The 10,983-nt window shown below is 34.2% G+C and overlaps 1 protein-coding gene across 1 annotated transcript in view; it reads left to right on the top strand.

The window, feature by feature from the left end:
- Positions 1-245: 245 nt before the first annotated feature.
- Positions 246-10,983, top strand: part of LOC134534536 (proton-associated sugar transporter A) — a 42,867-nt gene continuing 32,129 nt past the window's right edge. The window contains exon 1 of the mRNA XM_063373018.1: positions 246-337. The gene's annotated coding sequence lies outside the window, so the exon portion shown is untranslated. The remainder of the gene's footprint in view (positions 338-10,983) is intronic.

Here is a 10,983-nt window from a genome sequence, read left to right as displayed (position 1 = left end):
TGTAACGGGACACTTTTTCGTGCGTGCAGCCTACGTTCATCGATTTATTAGACGTTGTCACGTCAAAAAATCCCAAAGTTACACTGCTGGCGAGTACTCGGTCGTGTTGAAAAGGCTTTGTGCATTGTAGGTATCCCCCAATCGGGGCGACGGAGCGCGCATGCGGACGTAGTTCGCGAGGCGCCCGCGGGGCAGCGCTGCTGCGGCGTGGCGTCGCGCGGGCCGACAGAGCAGCGTGGGCGGCCGTCCAGCGCTCTGATTGGTGCGCCCGCTGAGCCGCGACTGGGCATGGGACCTGGCGTCACGTAGGAGAAAATTTCAACTCCTGATTTTTAAGGTACGTTGGCGTGCGCCCTCGCGCGCCATTTCGATTTTTAGTTTTATCGGCATTACCTACTATTATCTAAGGCTAACTTACGTAATTTTAACACGATACCTCCCTTGAATATGTTGTTCTGTCCCTAATATTTTCAACAGATATTCTCTAAGTGTAAAATAATAAGCGTAAATAGACCTGCAAGTTATAATTACGACTACTTGCGTGACATTTTACACCCGTTCTGTTGAAAATATTTGTGACAGAATAACAAATCTAAGGAAGGTATCGGTTTTAAATGATTTATGAAGTCACAAGGAATCCATATACTCGTCAAGTTTGTCGTTCAATGTATTGAATAGTTATCTTTTAATTAACAATTTTAGTTTCGGACATGTTCGAATGTTCCGTGGTAACCAACCGTATAATATTTGTAGTGATTATATTTATTTTAATAAAAATAATTATAACTTTATTTAGTAAATAAATGTAATGTAAAATTACGCCAGTATGGATAAAATAAATGAATGAAATTAAACTGTCGAAAATTCATTTAAATGCTTTATTTCTATTGTTAAAAAAAAATACCTAAAAGTAATTGAATATGTTTTTAAAGTGCCATTCAAATAAAAAAAAATATATTTAAAACTTGCGTTTCGAACTCTGTATATTAAATAAAATGAAGTAGCTGAATATGTACGTGTAACTCACTGAATCACCAATCTATACAAATTTTAACCCACTTCCAGATGAGCAAGGAACTTGTGAGATTTAACCAGCTCAAAGATTCGGTCTGTATTCAATGAAATGATTTTAAAAAAATTATAATTTCTGTGTTTTTAAAAACCAAAAAGTTCAAAACTGCGACACGCCTTTAAAGTTGGTGCAGACCTTTATTCGGGTAGTCTTCGTGGCTGAACGGCAAGACAACCAAAATAACCGAATACACCATGAATCGGGTCTGGCAAGACCTGTAAATTTTATCGAATTTCTTTTTGTTGTATCTTCATAGGGTTATAGCTCAGCTGGAGCTGAATTTTTTTATCCCACATATTTTTTGTTTATTTTCTACAAACTTGACATGTCTATCTAGGTAAAAAAAAAAATCAATTTTGGGCTTATACCACAAGTCGTATTTGCATCGGTTATACCTTGGATAGTCAACAAATCTTGTATTAAGGGATTTTTCACGTATAGCTACTAAAAGGTTTTTTTTTTTTTTTCGTAATTGGTTGGATCTGCAGTTGAATATGCAAGTATTGCTGCTAAAGCTGAGGACCCGAGCTGTTAGGCAAGTACTCCTTATACAAACTCTATGTGAGAGAGAGGGGGCGAAATTTCCAGCCGTGAGCGAAGCCCTCGAAACTCCTAACGAGAGCCGAAGCCATAAGCTATTGGAGGTTTGGGGTAATCTCCTAAATAATGAAAAACCCAAACGAGTAGAAATTTAAAACAAAAATAATAACTTATTGTTTTCGAAAGTTTTGCGATACAATGGATGTTAACACAAGATAAACATGTTGTCATTAATGTATTTTATTCTTACTACAGCGTTTGAAAGAGTATTGTACTGATCTTCAAGGTATTGTTAGTGTATGTACTGTGCCGTCTGGCGCCGACCAGGGTCTACGCCCTTCCTATGAGCTCTATGTGAATCGCCAGCAGCCACCTTCCATCCCACATCCGCAGGGCTTAATCTCCCGCCAACTTGCGTGTGCGTGGGGGAGCGGAAGACTACCATAATGACAGTATTCCGCCTGGCCTCTTCGAAAAAGGCTGAAATCTGCCATACGTTCAAAGGACGAGACGGAATTCTGCCATATTTTCGCATACACTCTATGGAAAGAGTACAGCGGCCTTGCCCTCAAAGTAGCGTATAGAATACTCGGTAGGTAGCGCTGTCAACCCTCTAGTTGTTTCTCAGGTTAACTTTAAAGCTTACAGATATGGCTTCTGACGGTGATAGTTGCAATTACAAATAACGGCCTTACTCGCAAAAAAGTAATGTAACTAGATTCATAGAATTTACATTTTTGCACACTGGAATACTTGAAGTAATTGTAGATCGTTATTTAATGAGTGCAAATCCAACGCAGATATTAACCCAGATATTAAGATTTTGAATGTCCATATTAAATTATTTAAAGTCTACAAAATGTGTTTTTAAGATGCTGAAATGCGAGGGAAATATTTTTGTGTAGTGTAGTTTGTTGGCACAGGCACCATATAAGCACATAGAATAAAAACAAAAAAAATTAACACAAGACATACACTGATACTTTACGACAAAACACGAAACAACACAGCACACAGACAAATAAAGAATGATAAAGTTCATATTAACTAATTGGTTACTTTGGTTTCAAAAAAATCTTAAAACTTAGGTATAAAAGTTTTAAAAAATATATTTTCAAATGAATGTTTCTAGATTATTCAAAAAGTTATAATTTTTTACAAATTTTATAGTTACTAATGTTTTTAAAGTGTCACTAATTCTATAATTGATTAATTTAAATTCTTAATCCAAACCTAGATATTATGTCTGAAGCATCAAAAATAGTAATGAAACGTATATATTAAAATGTGTATCACTGATTGTGCGTCTAGTAAATAAAACATATTTAAAAGGAATTTAAAAGCCTGAAATTTTAAAATATTAATTAAAAAAATTTATCTGTATACTTTCAATTCTATTACAATCAAAATTAGTTATTTATTTCCAAATTACGACACTTCATAGCTAATCAATTTGAAGAACAAAGTATACATACAATCAGGTATTGATGCAGAGAAAATTATAATATATTAGTATTATCTAAATGTTGGTGAAAATTAAAAACTTAACATCCACTTTAACTCTAAGGTATTAAAAGTGGACACCATGTTTAATGCAATTTCTTACTATGTGATAATTATAATTAATTGAATTAGTTTTTTTTACTAAATGTTGTACCTACAATAAATGCTATCGTAATTCAGAGACGTTTGTTTACCTGAAAACCAGATCTGGACAGCTGAAATATCTTGCTGAATAGTTTCACAAACATATTTCCTTTTCTTTTTCTTCAGAATCTTTTCTTGATCAATTCTGATTCCAGTTGGAATATCATTTATTAAATATTAAAGAGTAGTTGAGATAAACCTAATACCATGAAATTGCATTTGCAAATTTGACTGCAAAGCATATTTCTGTAAGATAATTAAAACAAATAAATACCACCCATTATACTGTGTGTGTTCAAGACGCTCATCCTGGTTTTTCAGAAATAATATTTTTAGGAATAAAATTCATGTGCCTATAAATATTTTTTTCGTCAAAAACGTCTAAAATACTACATAACAATAGTTTGTGACTAAAATTTAACTGCCAATAATACTTCACGAAAATATATACCGATAAATGGTCGAATTCACAATAACGGTATACAACAACTCACTGAATGATACACACTTAATTAAAATATTTTATGTAAAAAATGTTTTAAATGTTTGTTTGAGCTCTATTTATGACATGTTGGAATGATAATGCTACAGTTACTAAAAACAAAAACATTACAAAACAAAATTTTTTTTTTTTTTGCAAAACTCCGTTCCCCCGGAGAAACCCCCGGAATGGCCACCGCATGGGGAGCCCAAGAAAAGAAACGGGCTCCCCATTTGGAAGCCACCTGGAAGGTTTTTTTCTGTTCCACCCACCGTTTCTTTGGTAGCCTGACTTGTTACAAGGGATTGTATTCCTACCAGAGAAAATGCCACCATTTTGCCTGGGCAATCCGCCTTGGAGGAGCCGGGGCGCGAACCCGGGTCCTACAAGTCACAAGGCAGGCGCTCTACCCCAGAACCAGAGTGGTAGAGCGGATACTTACAGTCTTCTTAACACTGACATGGTGTTATTCCACGAGTTTACTGTAGTTTCGTGTGTCGTTAACACGTGTAGTACGTGCATTAACATCTAACCTCGGTAACGAACAGATTTATGTGTTCTTATGTTGTTCGTTCAGCATGAAATATGTAATTTCTTAACAGTGAAATATAATTTGTATGACTAGTCTGGCAATTTTTTTAGTTGATTTTCTGCACACAAACTTACAGTCCCGCTGTACAATAATTATGTAAAACTATAGACTAGTACAAAAATATGTATAGAGCTTGTAGGCTGTCGATGGTAAAGTTATTTTGAAATAAATTTTAGATATTAAAAGAGTGTGTTTAGTTAAAATATTTGTGTGCTTACAAGCATGAAGTTATTGTATAACATTTTATTTATTTGGTTTTAAAGCCATAGAAAAGTTAACCTTGTTATATCACTTTTGGTTTTTTATTTTGTTTTACCGTTTTAATATGTGCAGCTAATACTGGAAATCTATTCAAACAACTGTTTGCAAAAAAGCGTTTTCAAAATCCTAAATTAAGTACTAAATCAATGATAGTGTTGGAGATGTCAAATTAAAAAATACCTATCATACTGACATCGCCGGAATTTTAGGTAATGATAGTACTGACATTAAATCGATTAGTTTCTGAAGACTAAGAATTAAGATGACACTAGTTTTGTGAGATTTGCTTACTTATTGAGAAATATTCACATTATTTGAATACTACTAGGTATATTTTATTGGAACTTACAGTAGGTACTCCTGAGTACAGAATTCTTGAATAGCTTACATAAGGGTTAAGCAGGGGCATAAATGTTTTATTTCATACAATGAAACCCACAGAAACTTTATTAAATCATCCGGATTATTAAACATGTACTTCTTTGAGTATACAACTACAGAAAGTTTTTATTTGATATGTGTGCACATCGCAGTGACATCGTTATTTAATTATAATTTTAATTGTAACAAAAATTGGAATTCGGTGTTTTTATTTTGGATGTATAATATTTCTACGTGTAATAGTATAAAACAGGTATATTTTAACTGTTACAATATAAAAAGTTCTTTAAATGGTTGTGTATTTTTATTTTCGTCCAAAAAAAAATTTTGTACAAAAAAATGTCCTACAACAAGAGGTTTCACTTTTCTTATAATTTTGTTGTTTTAAATTATTATGTTCGAACCTTTCCTTCAGTTCAACAACTTAAGTAGATATAATAATTTCGTTATGAAATTAAATTCTCTATACAAACAACACTTAATATTTTGAGATTATTATGAAATAATATACCTATAATTTTATTTTTATTACATTTTTTTGCAAACGTACGGGTTTCAAATACCAAATAAATACTTTATTTTTTTTTTAATGTTTCTTGCAATTGGGGAGATTGATTATATACATAACTAGCTATGATACCCGGCTTCGCTCGGGAGTTGATATGAGATTACGTGGTAGTTGAAATAAAAATAATAAACTATGACGTAAAAAGTAAAAAAAAAATATTGAAAACATTTTCTCGTTATTTACACTACTTGTTTATAAACAACATTTTTAATTTTATTGTCCGGTAAAGGCGCGAAATTTAAAAACTTAAATTTATAATGTTTTCAGAACTAATTTGAATAACTAAAATTATGTCACGATAAATCCAAAATATAAGTTAGCTACTGCTGTATAAATACACAAAATTTAATAACTTTATTATAGTATCAAATGTAATTTAAGACTTTATTTAAATTGTAATTTTAAATTTCGCGCCATTACTACACATGCTGCAATTGCTCGCAGCGCCTTTCGAAATGCAACCCAAATAATCGTTGTTCTGAATGAAGTTCAAATACTCGACAACAGATGGCGCCACTACACTTAATTTCCAAGTTGAAGGGTTGGAAAAGCCCTTATATCTTTAAAAACACGCCCTTTAGGTTAAAACGCGAACTCTCTTGTTCGAGGGGGGATATAGGGCTATAACACTATATAAGTCCCTTTATCGTGCCGGGACTCCTTTTTAAGTTTTATCGGCACGCACATTTTATCAACTTAGTTTTATTATATATAATAATGATTTAGGACATACTCCATTGCTGATTATAATGATGTCATAAAAAACCTCAACAACATACAAAAAATATAAATGTGCAAACATACAGGAAACAAGCGAAACTCAGGGAACATCAAAACATTTAAAACAGAAAATTACGTAGAAAGAATTGGTTAAAATATTATTTCAGCACCGACTGACACAGTGGGCTAACAACGATGAGACATTAGCAACAAGAACAGTAAATAAAGACGAAAAATACTTTGGAAAACTCACAGAATTGATTTTCAGTACTTTTACTATTTACTATTGGAAAACAGTTGACAAGGAATAGTTTGCAATACTAACAGAAAAAAATTATAACTTTGTACACCACATAGCTTTGGTTATTTTTACACATCTGAAATACGGTTTATCGAGGTATAACTGAGTATTTCTTACAAAAATTGGCTAATAAATTTATACTTCAATTGATGAGTACATTCGGCAATTTTTTTTTAAACCATGGAAAAGATAATCGATCAAATATTCAACGATTTGGCTTTCTTTTGTTTTACCGTGATTAATATGCGCAGTTAATACTGGAAAGCTATTCAAACAAGGGTATACAAATAACTTTTAAATATTGAAGGTACTGGGGCAACACAAAACATAAATGGTAACACTATTTTATAGTGATATAGTTATTTTCATGTAAATTTACAAATATCTAAGTTTATATGAATATTTATGTTCCATTTACAAAGATAATTTACGGTGCACAACGGCAAACAGATGAAATTAACAAAGAAAAATTGAAAAGAAAAAAAGTAAAACGGATATACAGAGACGCACAGGCGAACCCAGCGATGTTACAAAACAGCGACGACAGCGCAGGCGAACACCGTAAGCAACAGTTGAGCGACAAAACAGATATTTTTAAAACCACAACGATGGTAGCACAGAATAACACAGTATGTTTTTCTCAAGACAACAGTTGTGACGTATCGGGAGAGAGAGACTGAGGTTTCTCATTACATACAGTTTAATGAGTAATAGTTTATGTCCAAAACTACATCCTGAATTAATTTACCTATTATTTAAAATGTTGTTTGTCGGTTGAAATTTTATTCAATGAACTACACTGTTTTTGAAATTCACTTAGATACTGACTTTCTTTAAAATGATTTGTATTTTGATTTGTTTTATGTGTATATATGTTTACACTTCTATTAACAAGGCACAGGTATAAGTGAAGAGAAGCTTACTCAAAAGAGGAACCTGTTTCTGTAACAATAAGTGTCAAGATAGGAATTTAAAAAAAGAGGGGGGGAGTTATTGTGGCCAGATTTGTTTAAACAAAAAAAGTTTATAATTTAAACAAAAAAATTTAAACAAAATTTACAATGGTGGGAGTTTCAAAAGCACTTAAGGGATCTCTAAAAAGCCTAAAAATGTATTTTCAAGAATTATCTTAGTAAAAGAGTTTCCGGAGGAGTGACTGGCTTCTGTCCTCCCCTTCCACAAATACTGTTTAGACCCATGGTAAATGTGTTAACAAAATCACACGTCGTTACACGCACTACTACACGATATAGGCCTACTCAAAAGACGTGAATAAAAATTTTCTTGACTGTAATTTTTTATAGTTGTACTTATAATATTAGATGTAAATATTTTTTCAGGACATGTGATGATAGCCTACATGGAGTACTTTAGTCTGAAACTATGTATTTGTAATGTTATGCAATGATCGTACACTCACGCCTGTAGCATGAGGCATCACTTCAAGGCAATCTGAAGATGAGAAAAGATACATTATCGAAGTTTATGGACCGAGTCGTAAAACACTAGATCAGTATCCCAGAGAACACTAGTTCAAATCCCGGCTGGCCATTGTCATATCGTTTTGACGTGAAGCGTCTTAAAAATCACAGCGAAACACATGGGTAACAGATCAGACGAAAAGGTCTGTATCATCTTTCTTTAACATTTTCCTAACTATATAGGCTTCGGTCTGAGACGCATTTAAGAGTCTTCCGTACCTATACTTCCCAAATAGGAACACTTAGTTTTAATTTAGGTTTGGAAAAAAAAATTCTGTTCAATGTAGCTCAGACGTGATGGCGCGGTGATTCGTGTGTTTGTGTATAGAGAACCGACAACACTGGGCTGTACAGATTGTACGTTCACCAAAAAAACATTAATATTGATATTATGCCTTCAATATCTCAAATCACAAGCCAATGTTAAATAAAATGTTCGTCCAATATTAATTGAAATTAATAGTAAGCTACCATTTAGTGTCTGTTTTGAATTAAGATATTTAGTTCGTAGACAATGTCTAGTTTTTATTATTATAATTTTAAACTATTACACTAAAAACTACTCGCTGACATAGAAGTTTCACGTCAAACCAACGGCCGTGACTCTCGATACAGCGCCACCGATTTTTTCTTGAAAATTGGTAGGATGGTTCCTTACTTTTGGTCTTGGCTAATTCCTTTCACAATGACGCTCTACAGTGGCGTTGTGTTTGTCGTCTGCATTGACCTCGCTATTATGTTTACGGACAAGCAAGCATTTCAGAATAAGAAGAAAAATAATATTGGAAATAGGCTATTCTCCTGGTAAACAAATATAAAAATGATTTCAAGGCTTTCATAAATTAATACATATTCTGAAATGATTTCGTTGCCATTGACGCAGTTAAAATATAGGCCTAATGTCACAACTACTTAATCAATAAAACTTAAACAGCAATTATTAATCGCTCTCACTATTCCGTATTCAAATTTGTGATTGTTTTTATCTATTCTTAATGGCAATTGTTTTTCTGTACATCTATATGTTAAAATACTTTTCTAATGGTTTTCACAGCACATGCTAAAAACATAATGCTGGAATCACAATACTCTGTAACAGCCCCGAGATGACAAAAACACCACAGCCATTAATAAGTAAGGTCAGCCCACGAAAAGTGAACCCCAAAAACCCATCAGAAACTTAATGTGGGTATTATTAAATATGTAGTAACGTAAACATTATTTTTTTTTGTGAAATAATTCATTCTTAAGTTTAGTTTATTGTTCTTTTGATAGACATGACGTAAAATAAACTCAATTGAATTTCCACCTCAGTACTATAGATGACTATTCCCCTGACGGTGATAATCTGTCGTGGAATTTCAAACATATGATATAAATCATGCAATATTTTACTTATTTAACCGTCGGTTGTCAGGTAATTGTGATTTTCGGTCACTAGATTGTATTTCATTTCAACTAGTGACCTGGAGTTAAAACATAAATTATTAGAATCACAAGACTTTGTATGCTACTTATTTATACAAATTATTTCTAAGATAATATACATAATCTAATCTTGTCGTTCCAGTATTAGGACTGTATGGTCTCGTTTTAACTTATGATAGTTTTACATTATGACACTTTTCCGTCGCCCCCCGGCGGAATTCTTCGATTATGGTAGTCTTCCAGTAAGGCAGTCTTCCATTATGGTAGTCTTCCAGTATGGCAGTCTTCCAGTAGGGTAGTCTTCCAGTATGATAGTCTTCCAGTATGGCAGTCTTCCAGTATGGCAGTCTTCCAGTATAGCAGTCTTCCAGTAGGGTAGTCTTCCAGTATGGTAGTCTTCCAGTATGGCAGTCTTCCAGTATGGCAGTCTTCCAGTATGGCAGTCTTCCAGTATGGCAGTCTTCCATTATGGTAGTCTTCCAGTATGGCAGTCTTCCAGTAGGGTAGTCTTCCAATATGGTAGTCTTCCAGTATGACAGTCTTCCAGTATGGCAGTCTTCCAGTATGGCAGTCTTCCAGTAGGGTAGTCTTCCAGTATGGTAGTCTTCCAGTATGGTAGTCTCCAGTATGGCAGGCTTCCGGCGACCCCCGTCAAAACAGGAGGAAATATGCCATAATGGAAAACTACCATATTTTAATTTTTACAGATAATAGTTATAAGTATACAGTGCTGCTTCCTATAACCCATTTTTGGAAACATTTGTTTCTATTAGTGCGCAATTTGTTGAGTTAATTTATGACTGGAACTACGGAAAGTTACCGTCAGAAGCGCTATCTGTAACTTTTTAAGTTAACCTAAGAAACAACTAGGGAGTTTACAGCGCTACCTAGCGATGTATTCTTCACCCTACTTTGAGAGAAAAGCAGCTGTACTCATTCCATGGATTGTATAAGAAAATATGGCAGAATTCCGCCTCGTCCTTTGTAATAATGGCAGTTTTCCGTTATGGTACCTTTCCGCCTTTTTCGAAGAGTCCAGGCGGAATACTGTCATTATGGTAGTTTTCCAGTACGGTAGTCTTCCGTCGCCCCGTGTGCGTGAGTTGCGTGGTTATTGTTTAGAGTCAGTGCTAGGCTTCCTTAAAAATTCGTAACTATCATTAACACTTTCACTTTTCATTCACGGCCGCAAGTGTTCGTGTTTACCTTTCAGCATCTGAAGCAACAATGACGAAGAAATGCGACGCAGCCCGTTCCGAAAAAAAAAAAAAGTTTATAAACTTTCAAATGTAAATGTAACTAATTAACATTATTGTACAAGGGTCTCTGTTTTGTTACGGACATTATTAAAAGTATGGTCTTCTTTCGCCTTTGGCACGGTTCGTTATTCTACCCAACGGTCGTTTAATTCGAAGGACGGACGGACGCTTGTCTGCGACCATCGCGCTTGGCCTCTCTCCCGCTGTCTTGAGATCGACACCCGAGGAAGCACACCCGTCGCACCCCGAGGA

This window comes from Bacillus rossius, chromosome 7 (genome assembly GCF_032445375.1).
Source record: "Bacillus rossius redtenbacheri isolate Brsri chromosome 7, Brsri_v3, whole genome shotgun sequence".
NCBI lineage: Eukaryota > Metazoa > Arthropoda > Insecta > Phasmatodea > Bacillidae > Bacillus > Bacillus rossius.
The sequence above is the reverse complement of the archived record's forward strand: the minus strand, read 5'-3'. Positions and strand labels throughout refer to the sequence as shown.